General features: G+C 30.6%; 1 protein-coding gene across 2 annotated transcripts in view; it reads left to right on the top strand.

Annotated features, from left to right (window-relative positions):
• The first annotated feature begins 6,757 nt into the window (after positions 1-6,757).
• Positions 6,758-19,009, top strand: part of LOC147068230 (very long chain fatty acid elongase AAEL008004-like) — a 32,588-nt gene continuing 20,336 nt past the window's right edge. Inside the window, exon 1 of one of the 2 annotated variants that reach the window (XM_085951939.1) lies at positions 6,758-7,009. The gene's annotated coding sequence lies outside the window, so the exon portion shown is untranslated. The remainder of the gene's footprint in view (positions 7,010-19,009) is intronic. The other variant, XM_085951940.1, reaches the window with a different exon arrangement.

Genomic DNA, 19,009 nt, shown 5'->3' on the forward strand with positions numbered 1-19,009 from the left:
AAATCACCCTACCCTATCATTAAAATGTACACTTTCGTTAATTGAGAAGAATGAAATGATGATTCTAATATATATATTATTTTGTACATATTTTATTCAATCTTGGTCTTTGGCTTTGATAATTAATTATAAATATATTTTTTAGTTTTTTAGGATTACAACCTTAAAAGATTCAGCATAACAAACGGATGGTTGGCGGTTATGTGTGTGTCAATAGTTATTTACAGTAAGATTTAAAGACCTTACCACACTGGGTAGCGGTGCAAGGAAGCAGATGTAGAAGAACTCATTTTGGTAATGTAATGTTATGAATTAATTTTATTTGAGAAACGATCACGAGTACTAACACGTTAAAAATAGCATATTATTATGGATATAATATAGTGAGTGACATAATGACATAGATAATTAAAATTTGGTACAGTTACTTACTTATAGTTAATTATCATCATATTGTATTTTTGCAATATTTGTAAATATCATGTTATATTACCGAAATTTGTGATTGCGCACCGATGCACCAAGCATTAACAACAGATCACTTCCTATAAATACAGTACCTACTTATATCTAAATTTTAAATATAGGTAAATATTTTTATCCATACCTATATAGGTACTTAAGAAGGTAACGTAAAGTAAAATGTATGCCTATATAAGAGGAACCGATTAAGTTTTAACCGTAAACCTAGTATGAATAATATTTTCACTAATGAATTCATTGTCATATTTTATAGTTTTATAGCAACATATTATCATGAATTTAACGTAAAGAGTCTAAAATTTAAATTGATAATGTCAATTACATTTTAGAAGTGGTTTCAAATACATTTAAATAATAATAAATCACTTGTTTCCTCGCCTACGCCGATATATATCGTATTATATTATACCTACCTATGTTAAACTGTTTAAATTCATCTCAAATGAATTCTATCAATTATCAAGGACATTGCAATCCATAATATTAGAACTTTTAATGGTACTAATTTAAAAGAAAAAGATATCCCAAGAAGAGGTCAATGTTTTGTATATTTAACACGCAGAAAGTATTAAATACATTTTAATTAAAAAATACAGCAGTGTTGCTATTTAGTTAGTTATTTAAACCATGTCCGATCCTAGGAAGATCATAATATGAGCCTCCACAGTGTGGAGGTTGTATTGACATATTTATTTTTATTTTTACGAGATATAATCGAGAATATATGTTTCCTAATAAGTTCTCTAACCCTGAGTCTAAACACAGATTGAAAAACAACACAACATGTGTTGTTTTTTTATTGCCTGACCCGGGATTCGAACCCGGGACAACCTACGAAATTATGGGCCGACACGTTATCCGATCGGCTATCATGTGGCTATAGTACTAAGCGTAAAAACAATAATTAGTAGGTATTTCAGAAGAAAATAGTAGGTGTATGATTATTATAATATATATTTTTCAGTTTCATGGAAAAAAATATGGAGAATACAAGTTATGATTAAGATAATATTGTGTTATTAGATTATCCAGCGAGGTAAAATGAATTTCAATATGAACCCACCCATGTTTAGAAGAACTAAAAAAAATAATTTACGACTGTAACGTTATTTTAAGGTCCTTCTTAGTTTTGTTGTCCGTTTATTCAAGGTTTCCATTTTGTGCCGTTCAGTTTTGAAACGGCGGTGTATTTAGACCAGTGATGCACAAACCTTCATTTGTTGCGGCCCAAAATAACAAGTATTTCATCACCAAATTTGTATTTGAATTCAACAAAATTCTAATTTCTTATATACTAAGTACTATCGTGCAAATACATATGTTAAATTTGAAGTTACAAAATGTATGTCTCGTCTAGTATAATATATCATTTTTTCAACAGTTTTACCCATTGTGGCCCGTAAAAAAATTAAAAATGGATAAATTGGCGCTTCTTTCAAATAGGTTGTGCACCACTAATTTAGACGATCAGTTTAGTTTTTCGTTCAGTCTCGTTTGACAGTTCAGTTGGGAGACGGCGATGTATATTTGTAATTTGTATCCTTATTGTTTTTATAATAACTTAAAGTAATGCAGTAGGTATCTAAATTTGAAGAAATAATAATATTTCAATTGAAATTAGAAAGGTAGTATGAAAAATACGGTAAAATAGTATTTTACACGTCGATTTAACTGGCAACTCTAAAAACGGAAACGGTAACTGATGGAAAACCCGTCCCGTCTAGTCTCCGTTTCGGTTTCATTAGGCCGCTTCATTTTTGAATTTCAAGTCAGTTCAACTGACAGCTTGACTGAAACTTGGCTTGAAAAGCTTGGCAGTGACATCAAATAAGACAACCTGTAATTAATGCCTGAATTCCTCATCGGAAATCTAAAAAAATCAGTAATAAAATAATAAATACCAGATTGAAAATAAATAACAAAAAACGTAATTTATTCTCACTCCAAAAATTGCACACCACCTAGCAGTGCCTAGAAAAAAGTCACTTTAACCGACGAGTATTTACTGAATAATTCAGAGAAACCGAGCGACATTGGAATGACCGGTCAAGCCAGCAAAAATCTAGTTTGTTATAGTAATAAAAAAACATCATAAGTATATAATTATTATAAGTGTATGAGTTGCGTAGAGTCATACTCATAACTCACATTTTCCAAAAATCGTGTTTTGAGATAATCGCAAAAAACACCAGAGCACTGTTTTTTGTAATTAGAATAACGGTATTGAACTCCCTTGAATATTAATGAGTGAGTGAGTCGATTTACATTTTTTTTTTTTTTAAATATATTTATAATATAAGACTCCTAAGGATGCAGACACAGAGCATATAAAGGCTATGTTGACAGAACTCACATTATTCATTGAAAAATGTGAATAATGACACCAACAGTCAACTTTTGTCAACGATTTTCACTTGATTTAAAGTGACTTTTGATACCCAACTATTTTTCTTTATATATATGAATGCATAAAGAATCACTCAATATATTTCACTCAAAAATGACAAAATTGCAAAATGTGAATTATGACTCTAGGCGACTCATATGTAATAAACATATTTATTATTTTTAGCGCTACAACAGGCCATGAGGTCTAATGACACTAATGTAGTGAAACAGTTGTACAGTGGTAGAAGCGAAACGATCACATAAACACCCAGGCTGTGAGAAAACCACATAAATATATTCTGATCTCACCGGGAATCAAACCCGGAGCTCCGAGTAAAAGCATAATATTTTACGCACTCTAGATCACAAGGGCCAAGTCTAATGCTGTGAAGTAACAATTATTACTAACAAAATGACCAACGTGTAAACAAACCGAAATCTGTTGGCTCATAACCCTAGAAATAATCCCTTATGGCATAGTATACTTCGTGTGTAGCATATTTAATTGACACCTCTTTATGAAAATACCTAATGTTTTGTGTTAAAAATACCAAATAAAATAATATAAGTACGAGTAGGTACCTAACCAACTCATCGTGGAGATGTGACAAACCCTGTGATTTCTTCACTTTTACTGAAAAATAAACGGTTGATTCAAGGACCTACGTACCAAGCTAACCTCCATTCAAATCCCACAATGAAAGCATCCTCAGACAGGATCCAGCTAGGAGGTTGTTTCAGCAGCTATTATGTGAATTTATTATTATTAAAACTTGAAAACTATGACACAAGAGACAGCATCTACCGAAGAATGGTGGAACAGCATTCAATTCAATAAAATTTTTTTGTGGACTCGTTACTCGACTTGTACTTAGTTAAAACCAAACGCCACGGGTTCGACGCTTGCGTTCTGATGGTGATTTTTTATAGTAGCGCATCATGAAACCTCACGAAGAACTTCCATGACCTATTGGTGAATGTATGATGCCATGGGTTAACTTTAGTTCTTGCGTGAGCTTATACGGGTGCAGGTGAAAGTTCTTTATCCAAAATTTGCCATAAAGAGCCGTATGAGAGGCTATTGATGCGATCCTCTTGGAATCTACATTTCTGACTCTTTGACCACACTTTCGCATACAGCAGCAATGTTTTCAGGCGAACGAGCTGGACAAACATGTACAAGTGTCAGGAAATCTAAAATACTATCATTTTTTTCAATTTTTTTAAAATCAGTTTGCGAAAACACACTTCAGTTAGGCAATGACTTACCGAATTCTAACCTTAATTTTTGCAGTACGATAGTCGAAGATTTACCATTTTCGTAGTATGAGTGTTTTTATGCGTTGTGCGGTTGAGAAACGATAAATAGTAGACTTTGAAATTACTGAGGATATGTCTAAACATACGCGCGAAATATTTGACAGGTAACTTATGACAGGACTGTGAAATTCGTACCATGAGTTGGAAAACCCTTTAAAATAATATCATAATTATTGTTTATAACATAATATATTTGATGATTTCTTAAAATATTTTTAACGATTCGTCTGTTAAAGAAGAAAAATATTTAAAATTAAAAAAAAAATTAAAAACCTACCAACATTTTCAAAAATATGTGTTTTAATAAAAAATAGTACTTACGGTTGTTGCTTTCAAATAGAATATATATCGTCAAATACAGTCGCCCGTCAAAATAATTTAATACATAGGTACAATGACATTATAGGTTGGTACCAGCTAATTTATGGTCTCTCGTGAGAATATTTTTGTGATAGAGATTGAGAGTGATTATAATATGTATGATTAGGTACACCATGTTCCAAATATTATTATGGGTTGTTTCCAAAAAATAACGTTAATATTAAAATATTGAAATAGGTACCCATATATTTATTTTCTGTGTGCTGGATCTTGGGTGTACCTAAAATGAAATCTATAAACCTAATTTTTGGTTGAAAGATAAATATAATAAAAAAAGAATAGTTCAAAATGAAAAACACTTTTCAGTTTGAATATCCTAGTGCAAGTATGTAGGTATACCTATATGTCGTGTTTTTTCGACCGCAAAAAAGGATTGGGCAGTGTAAAACATTCAAAACTCTCGGAATATTATGGGAAAAGTGCATCATTGGTAGAGACATTCAACTATATTATTGGAAACGGACTGTCAATATTATACAGATTGAAAATGAAATAGGTGGGGATATAGAAATTCGTCGCAGTGTATAAACATGTAATTTCTACTCTATAACTTGTATCTACTCTGAGGCCACTTTTAAAGAAGCTTTACAAAATGAATCAGCAAGGATTATAAGTTAATAATATACCTACATCATGTTTATGATACGATGCTAAGCTTAAATTGTTTAGATCGAATAGTAAAACAGGTATACGAGGTCAGCTTGCAACTAGTTTAATAATAAAATAAAATGAATAACAGTTTAAAAATAGCAACACCAAACATAAGTTTTGTTTTGAAGACACACCTATTTTTTACTTCACTCTGCATACCCAGCCACTAAATCTAATGTTAATTAGTGGTGCAACATTGTATTAATACAATGTTGCACCACTTCCTTTGGAAACTGCTACAACAATGCAAACAAAGCATTATGTCACAGGCCTCAAAGTGGTAGTCCTATACGTTGGAAATATCTACAATTCGAAATTTTTGTTTCAGAAATGGGTATTATACGTACCTATAAGAACAATATATATTTTTGGTACTGTTCGGTTATCAGGAATACAGCGGAAACACACATTTTGAAAACACCCGATATACTGGATTATTTGTTAGTTTGGGTTAGTTTAGGTTGGATTAGGTTAGGTTAGGTTTGGTTAGGTTAACCTAACAAATAATCCAGTTTATCGGCTATTTTCAAAATGTGTTTTCTGCTGTATTTCTGATAACCGAACAGTACCATATTTTTTTCCATTGGTTCTTCAATCCGATGTGGAAACTGACCACTTTTAGAAGAGGTTTCTTAACAGTTTTTTTACGAGGCCTCTCACTAAAATTATTGGGTACCTACATACTCTGGATCCAAATACACATGAAAAAAAAAACAATATGTAAATGCCAGATGTGGGATTGGAACCCGTAACTCACGGAATACTATACCACTGGCAAGTCGTAATTTTTGAGAGTTTATATGTTGCTTAAAATAATTTATTATTACAAGATAAAAATAACTTTTTATATACAACGTTTCTATAATCTAAGGTTGAATCATATAAACTTGACTTGACTAGCTTAAACAATCAAAAAAATTGTATTTGATAGAAATAATACTGAAATGTCATTTTGACACTCATATTGATTTCCATAGTAATGCACGTATATATTAATAATTTCCTAGCAACTATAATAGTGGATTGGATTACGGATTTCTTCCGAAATGACGTCTTTTCATACAAAACAGAATTAACTTAAAATGATTTTAATTCTACTTAAAGATGGCTAAAAGTATTAAAAAATGCATTGGCATCGTGTTCTGATATATTCTAAAAGTTTCAAATGTCTAGCTAGTCGGGAATTTAATTAAAAATCGATTGCAAAATTTGTACCGGACAAACAACCACCGGACAAATAAGAATACGACCTAATAAAAACCTTGTAAAATATGAATTATTACAACAATGTTGACCAGTTGGATATTGCTGCGCACCCCGAAGTTTGGAGATCGCTGCAATGTTGTACTTCTGAAGACTTTTAGTTCAGTTTTTGGTTCTCTGCCTACCTATACCTAGATACTATATTACTGATAAATGTAATTCAGCTTGCGAACCAGTTGCGAACAATAATAATATGATGTTATCGAATAGTTGGTGGGAAAGACGTATTGCAGGTATTGATATCAGAAACGAATTTGTGTCGGCTACGTTCAGTTTGAAAACACCGTCTCACTAGACAGCTGTGGATGCTGGTGTGAGACACATGCACAAGAATAACAATCTCTCGTTATTAATTATTGTATAAAACATAAATATCTGTTGTTTCGCGCGCGCATTTTCGTTGTGATTGGGTCTTAATATAAGGGTTTTGTGGACGCTGTAAAAAAAAATAATCTGAAGTGATATGCTACTGTGATTTAAAAGTGTTTATTTAGTAAGTGATCGTTTAATAGTATCTAAAAAGGTAATATTTGTTGAAATTTGCCATTCCTTTGTTTAAAGCTTAAAGATTTTAATAAAATATTTGTTGAAAAATAGTTCATCGTTGAAAAATATTATTTTAACGTTTAGGTACTAATTATTAACTAGTTAATGTAATTAATTATTAACTGGGTATCGGATACCACTAGGCCATCATGGGAGCTTATGTATATACATAATATATACTTACATATTACGCATTTTCTCAGTACCTATATTAGTATTATATACTTCCGTATAAAATTCATGTCTATCAGAAAATAAATCGTGGATAAAGTAAGTACATAATGCAACAGTAATAAAGATAATAATTGTAGACATATAATATTTGGCGGCTCTCGTGGTGCAGTGCGTAAGGCGCTGGCCTTCCACACGAGACTTCTGGTTTCGATTCCCAGTGAGGACACAATATATATGTATTTTTCTCAAAGCCTGTGTGTTTGTCATTATTCAAAATTACTAACAAACCACCTTGTACGAAAAAGCAAGGACATGGTTATTAATCATTCTAAAAAAAACTAGTTAAAGTGATAGATAAAAATATTAAATTTTGGAGGTGTCTACGCCCACTCTTGTACTATATAGCTAACAATGTTTTTTTCATTAGTTTCATTTAATAAGTAACTTTATAATTCCGATTTGATACAATACATTTTTCTCCAATTAATTAGATACGTAGGTAATATAATTGAGTTATCTCGTAGTAATTACCTAATAATTAATTCATTAATACCTAATTCGAATGCAATGTCATATTTATTATATATTGTTGGTACTAGTAGGAAAGTTGTCTCAATTAATAACATAAAATATAAATATGTAGCCAGGATATGTGTATTTGATAAGTCACTCATAGGCTAAATTGTTTCTCGCAAACAATAATTAAGGCACTCCGAAAAAACCACCCGGAAATTGCTGCCACCAGTGCTCGTCAATACCGCCCGGACAAATCCGCCTAGACAAAAATGCCCGCAAAAAATATAAAAATATAATATAAAACAAGTCTTTTTTTAGTTTTTCGAATTGAAATTTAGATACGTACGATAATCAGTGTAATTTTACATTTAATCCGTTGCAGATGTTAGTAGAGTAATAACTTAAAATCATCAGCTTTTAACACTAGTACTAAAAACAAAAAAATGCCGATAATACGTGTTTAATCCGATAGTGTCCGTCCTTCAGTATATAAGTTGTTGAAACAATTTAGTAAAGAATAGGATCACGTTGAAATTAAAATAGAAATAAGAATGTTAGGTTTCAGAATACCAATTGCGCAGTGTCCAATTAAACGAAAGACTGCGAGAGTTAATGTCTTTGTATGGTAGTATTTCTAATTTAGAATATTTAAGAAGGTTAGCACACAATATTGAAATTTAATTATAAATAATTTATATTTTTATATATTTATTTTTATATATCTTTATTGGTATGTTTTTTTTTCAAATTTGTGTATCTAAAATAAAATAATATGGACACATAAAAATTGTCTCATTTCTAAATTGTTTTGGCGGCAATATCTGGGCGGTTTTGGATCGGTGATTTTGTCGGGACATATACGGGATATCCATTGCTATCTTGACACAAATACAGTAATTTAAATTAATTTTTAAAAGATTGTACATTCATATATTATTATAAATTCTTATGATTGAAAAAATATTATTTTAAATAATAAATTAAAAAATATTAGCAGGTATCTATTTCAGAATTTTCGTCATAGCATATTATATTATTTTGTACAATTTCAATGTAAATTAGATTCGAATATTATCAAATTAAAAAAAAAAGCTGCATGATTTTATATCTAGATTTGATTCAATGTTTTATGATAATTTACCAAATCAAATGATACGGATATGCCTACCTAAATGATAACCTATAAGTATCTGAATAATTTTCTCATCCTGTCAAGACTCGAAAATTATTATATAATTAATGATATCAAATAATATGAAATAAATTTATTTTAAAATAGCCATAAGTATTGCCATATTTTTTTTCAAAGATCATAGATTAATAGTTTCCCGATAAGAATTCGCTTTGGGGATTTTATCGTTTTCGTTTGAGTTGTCAGATGTTGGCGTCAACACCTTTTATCTCATAGATAATCAAAATACATTTAGAAATAATATGAAAATACATTAATTATAGCAGAGGTTTTCAATCTGGGGTGTACGCACATGGAAGGGGAGAATAATGGGGGAAAATCGTCGAAGACAGATTTTATATTAATATCTTAGATCTTATATAAGATTTGGTTTATTAGAAAAGTTTAGTAATATATAAATATACATAATATAAACTTATATATATTAATACTATCGACCGAAGGTACTTGATGGAATTTGAATTTAAATTCTAATGGATTTAAGTTCTGTACTATTCCATTTGAGTCGTTTTTTTGCAACCCGACATCGTCAGGCACTATGTGCACTCACCAAAAGGTAAATACACAAATTACTCACTGTCTACTGATTATGTGACCTATTCATCAGTACTGAAATTTTCCCGACAGGAGTGCGAATATAACAGGTCCAAGACTTATCAAGGCCTGAATATGTTTTTTTAGTCTGGAAAATTTCAGTTTGAAAATTGGTTGCTGAAAGTAATATTGTCATGTATATTAGTCATAATTTGTCTTTCGGCATACTTGGGGTTTATGTAGACTTATCCATGGAATATATATTTAAACTTGAAGCCAATCATGACAATGTTTATTGTTTAAATAATAGACGAAATTCTTTATTAATAGTAATATTAATTCTTGTTTTTTTTTTTTTAAATAGTTTCGAAAAACATTCTGATTTCATCTGCCTCTATGTAGTATCCTTAAAAGTGCCTTAGGTAGAAAAAATATTTTTTCTTGCAAAATAATACCTACATAATATTGCGTTATCAACCACGGTAGCCTCGCGGTTTAAGCGTTGGACTATAACACCGTGGGTCCCAGGTTCAAATCCTGGGTCTGGAAAGCACACATATTGTTTTTCAATTTGGGTGTGAGTCAGGGTATGGACCTAATAGGTTGAGCAAGTGGCTGGCATCCACTTCTCGTAAAAAACAAAATCTGTTAATACAAACTTCTACTCTGCGGAGGCCCATATGATCCTATTAGGATCGGACATGGTCGAAGAAAAAAAATATATCACGTTACACACAATAATTAAATTTAAAAAAAAAAAGTTAAAAAATATATCTGAATTCCATTTTATATATGTAGGTAGTTATGTAAAAAAACCGCTGATATATTGGCCACTGAAAAGATAAGTTCTGATCCACCACATATTTTAATAGATCACGGTATATTTAAAAAAATACATTACAGACCTACAAACTTATCTATGGGATGGGGGAGCCACTGTCGGAAATCAAGACTCGTAACTGGACAAAATCTGACGTTCGAATGACATTTGCACAATGGCGTCCTGTGGTAGTTCGTAGTTCCATTTTTGGCCATTCTTTAGATAATTTTGTAGGTGTGTAATTATTAGGTTGTTTTTTTGGTAAGGGACCGTCAATTAGGTTTTTTTAAAATCCGCTTTAGGTAGGGAAGTAGGGAATTCACCCACCCAATGCTCTACCTTATCAGTTCAATATCTTTAGTCTTGTGCCTACAATGCAAAACGTTTTTCATATACTGTTAGATAGCTGCTGGTATAAAAAAATTGATGCGCTCGTTGATTCGATCGTAATTTGATCGCGAAATCATTTAAAATTTGAACTTTTCATTCGATCGAAAGCATTTCGCGTTGCTTATTGTTAAATTGTAATGGTTTGCTCAAGGCCAAAATATGTTCATGCTAGTCATTGATGTCCTCATTATATCATATATATTATATATACTCTATATATCAATGACGCTAGCGATGTGCCCGAGGTTTTGTGCCGCAAGAATGTATAAAATAATTATTAATCAAATTTTCGATTGTAATGAATGTGACATTTATGCATAAATAATATACTCCATAGTTCAGTAATTCTAAACCTTTTTTGGTTGGCGGAGCCCTTGAAACATTTTGTAAGATCTCGGGGACATCTACCCAGATGACACATTAAGGTCCAGGGGGTAATTAATAACCACATATACTTCTACATCCGTAGTGGATAACTAAGCAAAGTGCCACCCATAAGCTTAAATTAACGCCTCTTACTACTTGTATGGTAGCCTCGAATTTTCGCGTCAGCTTATAATGTCGAGGGTCCCGCGTTCGAATTTCGTGTTTGGAAAAACTGTTGTTTTTTTGTTGTTATTAACGTATTATTTTTAACGTATGTAACCCAGAGTGTGGACCTAATAGGTTCTGCAAGTGGATAACATCCATTTTTCGTAAAAACTAAAAAAATGTTGAGACAACTTCCACTTTGTAGAGTTCCATATGATATTCTTAGGATCGATCATGGTACATAAAAAAAAATCATTACCTTCTGCATTTTGTTGTTTCTGCAAGACTATTTAAACAAATACATATATGCATATAAAATCTTTAATATTCTGATATAAATATCCTCAAATACTCGCATTATTCCCTTACTTTCTCATCCCTTATTTTATGATGCACTTCCCCTAAATAACCAACATACGTCTTTGCACGGTACGTAACTGGCAGTAAATTACAATTAATTTATACTTTTTTAAAAGAATATTAAAAAAAAAAAAACTGCACTTCGGTACATGAGTTATCTTAATACTTCGCTGTAACTGTTATGTTAGTGTACAGATTTTGAATAATTTTATAGAAAAAAAGTACAGTCCATAGATTAGTTTGGTGACAATGCTTATTACTTACTAAGCAATTTCTCAATTTGGATTCGTTTGTCCATTGTTGCTACAAAATCTCCTCTCCTAAGTATAACTCTGGAACGATACGTTTGATTCTATAAGTCTATACGAAGCAAATATGTTTCAAAATACTTAATTGTTTAAAAATGTGTCGTTTTAAGTTTATGTGAATTTGCGAGGAGCCTCTGGAACTTCTCTCTGAGCCCCAGGGTTCCGTGGAACTCGCTTGGGAATCACTGCATAGTACAATGTGTGTTATGATCATAACGTTGTAAAATAATCGAAACTCTATAAACGTAGTTATTGTGTGAAGAGATGAATAGTCAAGACACGGTGCGTACAATTTGCTATACTTAAAATAAATGGTATGTATTTAACAATAAATTTTACTATTATAATGTTGTATAATAAATAATAATATTATATCGTACTCGTATGTATCTTACTAAATACTAAAAATAGACAGTAATGTACCCAATAACATGTCATTATCAACGGGTGTTTAACGTAACAAGAACATATTTATCCTATGGATTAGAATCGTGGTCGGCAAATTGTACATATACCGTTCTACGAATACATTATCGCCGTGAACTTGTGTACCGATAATATATAGGTTTGATACCAAATGACGCGTTCTTTGTACAGCAGTTAACTGAAAATGCGCGTTTTTTTGCTTTTGCTAAGTTAGGATTATGGGTCGCAACTCAGATACTGGATAATTAAGGGTTCGAATTTAGTGATTCAGTTTGGAATACTTTTCTATTCTTTAAGTGTCGCCTCCTCTACAAAAGTTAGTATTCGTCAAAGTGATCTCCATCTTTCTTAGTATTCTAAGTAAACTGTCTGGATTTCATTTTTCTAGAGATCTCTGTATATGATAAGTTGTATGAGATGATATTTTTCATCACGTATCATTCCAGATATCTGGCCTATATTATAAGTAGGTATAACAATAGCTCACTAGGGTTTATAATGCTATTATATTTCAAAGAAGAATATGTTCAATAAGTATTAAGGTATTCTTGTGAATATGTAATTACTTACATATACTATAAAATTCGGTACATACTACATGTATCAATAATAAATTTTTATGAATCATTCCATCGTGAAACCTTTACCATCATAATAAATTATGCATCAAATGGATGAAAGTAAATAAATAATCCACACATGTATGAAGTACCCGAATATCTTCTAAATTATCTGGCGATTAAATTTCTATTTGTTTATTTTACGAAATTATCTGAACTAGTTTTTTTATTTGGATATTGGTTCAGCCGTTATTATTGTAATTGAATTATCAAAAAGTAGAATGAATTAGTAGGTAATCATAGTTAAAGTGAAAACCACCAAACGATACCTATTATTAAATACTATTTGTTCAACAATATACTATTACATCTCCGACAACGTGCACCTATATTCAATAATTTTACAAGCGGCCCACTTTGGTTGCACTCCACTATAAGTCGTATTCCATTTTGTTTGCCCTATAAATACTTAAATATTTATTCATTTTTTTAATGTTAAATTTATTTAAAATTTTACAAATTTACTGGTAGGTTCCCTCAATTTTTAGGATGTTATTTTTGATATCATTTTGTAATCAATCATCTAATCGTCGATTTCGATAAACAATTAATTTCGTCAATAAAATGTCGAATATATGTGATGGACAACAATTATTAACTCTTAATTTGCGAAAGAGAGTTGCTTACATTCGTTTTTCTACTGATACGTTCTCCACGATACCACATGAAGATGTATTTTAAATTACCTAGTTAAGGAAAAAAAAGGACATTGTGTAAAACAATACTAGGTAAACTACCGTGACGCATAATATGTAGGTACATGGAATTTTTTATTTCCTTTTGTACCTACACACTATAGCTAGAAAATATGTTTTTGATTGCTCTGTAAATTGAATAAATATTATAAGTACACATAAGTATTACAACATTATATAGGAGATAAAACACGAAATTACCTTGGTCTATCCCCTTAGGTACGCGTACTTGTATATATTGTTCCTTTATATTATTAGGAGTTTCTTTGCTATTATTACGACCGGAGTTTCCATTATATAGTAAACTTTATAAAGTACCCATAGAAAACAAAAAACTACGATTATATTTTATGAAATGTAAATATTCCTAATGTTATGAATTTGGAATATAAATTTCCAAACTCACTATTTCCGGAGCGGACCAGACGGCAATCGCTGGCGTTATTATAAGCTATTATTTATCACTGAATAACAAGTGTAGATAAAATACCATTACGTACCACCAAGTAATGTTGTTATAATAATATCACATTTCCCACGAAAAGAAAATAGCACAGAGAGATAAAGAAAACCAAAAGTGCAATCTGTGTGTCGTACGTATAATAGAAATCCAATGATGGAATTACGAGACATGAAATTAATTATCATTTATTAAAAAAATACGTTTTAAAGTGATTTGATTAATAAATACCTATAATATAATAATATATATAAGTATATATATATATTTATATCCGACCACATTTAGCGGCTCATGTGTGAATAGACGACCTTCGTCGATCACTATTTCACATGTCATATATAATGACATGGATGAGGTAGCAACTTGCTGTCTTTTTCGTTATATTTAAAACATGGTCAGCTATCACTTAACTATAAATATTATGTTTATACCCAAAAAAATATCATCTATTTTTAATGTCTCTACATTGATCATTTTGATCAACACACTTGTTCGTTCATGCAACGTTGCCAAATTATCTTGAATTCAGAATACACAGAACTGAGAGCTAGCTTAGTTCAACTAATGTTTACAGCTGTTGTATTGTTATGATGAGAGTTATTAAGACCATTTTATATTTGAATATAAATTACAAGATAATAATATTAGAAAAATAAATAAAATTAAAATTTGTGTACTAACATTATAAGTATTTTGACAATTACAAAAAAAATCAAGTTGATATATTATTTTGGAATGAGTTTGTTGCTTTGAAAAATGAAATTTGACTATCGATAAGAAAAATATCTCTTTAGTCGGTATCTTGATAAAATCATGAATAAAAGTATTTAGAAATGATTAAGACGATAGGTATTGTACCTAAATGAATGATTTACATGAGTGGTGTACGGTGTGGTGTACCTTAATTATTAAGGTAAGTAGGTACATGCAAAAAAATAATTCGTCCACACCAGGGATATGTACATACTATTGGAGAAGACAGATGAAGGTGTGAACTGTAATAATTCTAATTAGTTTTTCGGCAATTATAAATATGTCTCCAGTGCCAGTGGCACCCATACTACCAAATAATATTTTGTATGAATAAAATTATCTTGTGAAGTGCATGTAAAAACAATACATATCATTATGACCACTGTACTGCTTGGGCTTATTTTTTTTTCCACTAAACAATGGCTACCTTTTTTTGTTTACTAATAATTGAAAAATTACTCATTTTACGAGATTCTCATTTTATGCCGTGTTTATTCATAAAAACTTTTTAGATTTTAGAACTGTATTAAATTTTATATTTGGCGTTTTTTAAATCATTCTGTTATTATGCCTACTGTTAATCTTTTCGATGCACTCCAACTATTTTATAACTTATTAATATAAATTCTCCACCTAAAAGGTACATATTAATAAAATAACCATACAATTTGAATTTGTGAAATGATACCATCTTATTATTAATTTTTATTTTATGGTTATGTTTTTCACCCTATGATTATTGGTTTTTCTCTTGTGCAGCACAAATTCAAATGATTTTGAATAATTCATTTTTTGATTTTTTAGATACATAAAAATGTGTATAACGCGAAATCCAAATCTGTACCTTAGCGTCAACTTGACCCAAGATTTTATAATATTTGTATGTATGTGATGCAATTTTATGTGATATAATAAATTATCTAAATTTGATGATAATTCACATTTGGAATTTTATTTTATAATTATCTGTAGTGTGTTTCCTGACTAATATAAATGGCTATTTATCCAATATGTAGAAGGGTCGCATGTTAATATGTTACCATGAAAGGGGGTCGCGATCAATGGTTCATAATAAGCCAACAATTCAATAATTCAAGTGGATTTATTTGAAAATTACAAAAAATACACAGAATACCATTCATTTTACATCGCCAAACCCAGGGATTCTACGGAATATCATTTGGGGATAATATGGGAAATACTACTGTAGAACATCATACTGCCCTTAATCTCAGTGATAGGTAAAGGGGCACGCCATGGGGCCCGGTACGGGATGTGGGGACCATGGCCAAAGCATAATAAAGCAAAAAAAAAATTGTCTACGATGAGAATTTTCACATTCAATGACTGGTGTAATTTTGTCAAAGAATGCGGAAATTCATTGTATCAATGACGTTTCAGGTTTTTAAATCATTCGCATCTAAATATGATAACCCAACGCACCATTTAATTTATATTACAAAAAAACATTGTGTGGTAAAATAGTTCCCATATACAATATGGCGTGGTTTCACGTTTGAAGAGATGACTTTGAGAGACTCTTTTTATATAAACATCATTTGAAGAAAATGATTTTATGGTAGTTGGTTAACGACGAAATATAGAAAGAATTCCTGTTATTGTTCCAGATATACCTATAATAATTAAGAATCCAAAGAAATCATATTTCTAAATTAAAATATCGTGATTTAGTGACAACGCTAAATACATACCAGAGGAATACCAAGAGTATTTTCGTGGGCTTTCCAGACAGTGAAGATTATGCCTGTTTTGTACTTTTATTTTGTTGATAAATGCAAACCTAAAAAACAACGAAGATCTTAATGTTATCTAGCTTATGTATCTACCTACAGAACCCAAATCATTAAAAAACAAGAGATTATAATATTATTTATCAATAGTTATATTTTTGTTATTTTAACCAATATGCAACATTTGAAAAAACATGAGAGCCAAAATTTCTTAAAAACCCTAAATACAGTCAAATTTACAGGTACCAAAACAAAACATTTTTCACATCATTTTTCAATAGTGCACGAACTGCAAAAATTTTGTTTTTTCAAGTGAAAAACAAAATACCTTTTTAGTGATGCGTGTGTGTAAGTAAAGTGATTGGTATTATTTTGATTACATATATGTAATTATTTTCGTCGGAAATAATTTTCGAAATTTCCATGTCGCGCCAAGTTGCATTAAATGCATTAACCAATGGGTTCAAATCTCGTCGAGTTTCGTATTTGTTTTCAAATATGATTTTTTCTAGTGGGTATATATCTGAGGTGTTTTCAAGTTATGTATGTTCAATATATGGAATGTTACATTCTCAAAATCTTGTGAATTATTCATTGAATAAAAGAAATGGTTAGTTTAAAGATGTTTATTTATTGAGTGTATTTATGTATTCATATTGGATCAATACAAGCAAGCAAAAAATAAAACATCTGGTAGGTCGTGCCATTTATTTCAACTTTAATAGTATGCTTATAGTTAAGCACATATCTACTAAAATGTAGTCTATACAATTATTACGCACTTTTTTTGCTATTCAAATCATTTGACGACCTCCGTGGACGAACGGTTAAGATTCTCGTCTACGAATCCGGAGATCGCGTGTTCGAACGCGGCGTGCTAAGTTCATATGTGTTATTTTACGTTTAATTACTATAAAATAATATAGTATAGTATACTTGCGGCAAGTTCCGGAGCGGTGGATACTCTCAATATCGTGAAAGACAACAATTCAGAATCGAAACGTTGCTTGAAATGACTTCTAGTCCAAATACTAAACAAAAAAGTATCAAAATACTAAAAGTATTTTGATATCCATTAAAAACCCACTTAGGGTTTTCAAAGTATTTATAATATTACAATTAATAATAAGTATACAAAGTCATAATATTGTTTCAACGAATAAGAAAATGTATTCTGTCTTCATCTATACGTATAATATTTAAGCAAAGGCAAACGGCCTATCTGAATAGTCTTGATAATGGTGTCACTTCATTCAGGTGTAAACAATGGACCCGTCTCCAGCACCTGTACCTACAGTAAAAAATATTTCTTATGCAGTTTACGCAAAGGATATTTTCGCATATCATCACCTCTTCCTTGCAGTGGCAACGTCGCACTCTCCGATCAGCTAAAGGCGATTAATAATGAACGGAAATAATCAACGAAGTCACGTTCTATATTCAGGGATAAAAAAGTATATAGGAGCCTATTTACTGCCTTCGAAATTATCACTTACCTTATCAAATTGAGTTATAGGTACCTACGGTACCAGCTCGTCGAGCTGGTCACAACTGCATATAAATCTATACCTGACAATGATCAAGTAAGTGACAAATGAGCCAATAAGTCGAAATGATCAGGTAACTCCGGTAATTTGTGGACGGTTTGATTCACTAACTGCCCTTAGACATACTTATATATATATATATATATATATATATATATATATATATATATAAGTAAAATACAACTGTTATATAAAAGGTGTTCGTTGAACCATTTTTACTTAACTATTATCTATATTTTAAACGATAATTTTTGTCAATAAATTATAATGAAAAAAATAATCATAGTAATTGATGTGCGTGTACATACCGACATATTTTAGATTAAAGTTATATAGGAACATAAATGGTTTAAACATATCTAATTTGAAAACATATCATACATATACCAACTAGAAAAAATCTTTTTCTTAGAAAAAAATACAAGACATGACGGGACTTGAACCCGTAACTACTGGATTCGCGCCAGTGTGTTTTTTCTAATTAAACAACGTGCATCATACTCAATTACAATGATTTTAACTAGTAGTTTTTACATGGCATGCTTATCAAATTGCGTTACAATGTTGATTATCGGTTTTTGTATATTAAATCAAGGTAGGTATCAATTAAATGCCTTAATTACTAACCGGCATCACGGATCACTCCAATATTTAGTTTTTATAACTTACTAAGACTTGCTAACAATTTAATAAATTCTCAAATCTTGAGAATTATTCGTTGAATAAAAGAAATAGTTTAATAAATGTTTTAAATCGACGACATTAATATTTGCCGATGTGACTATTAAGTATTTTTTATGACATATGAAAAAAAAATCTAATTTTATATGCCTAGCGATTTCCATAATTATTAATTATGGCCCATCTGCCGAGAAACATAACACATTACACTCTAAC

The sequence above is a fragment of the Rhyacophila brunnea genome, unplaced genomic scaffold, assembly GCF_057557595.1.
Source record: "Rhyacophila brunnea isolate RB1 unplaced genomic scaffold, BYU_Rbru_1.0 scaffold_3, whole genome shotgun sequence".
Classification (NCBI taxonomy): domain Eukaryota; kingdom Metazoa; phylum Arthropoda; class Insecta; order Trichoptera; family Rhyacophilidae; genus Rhyacophila; species Rhyacophila brunnea.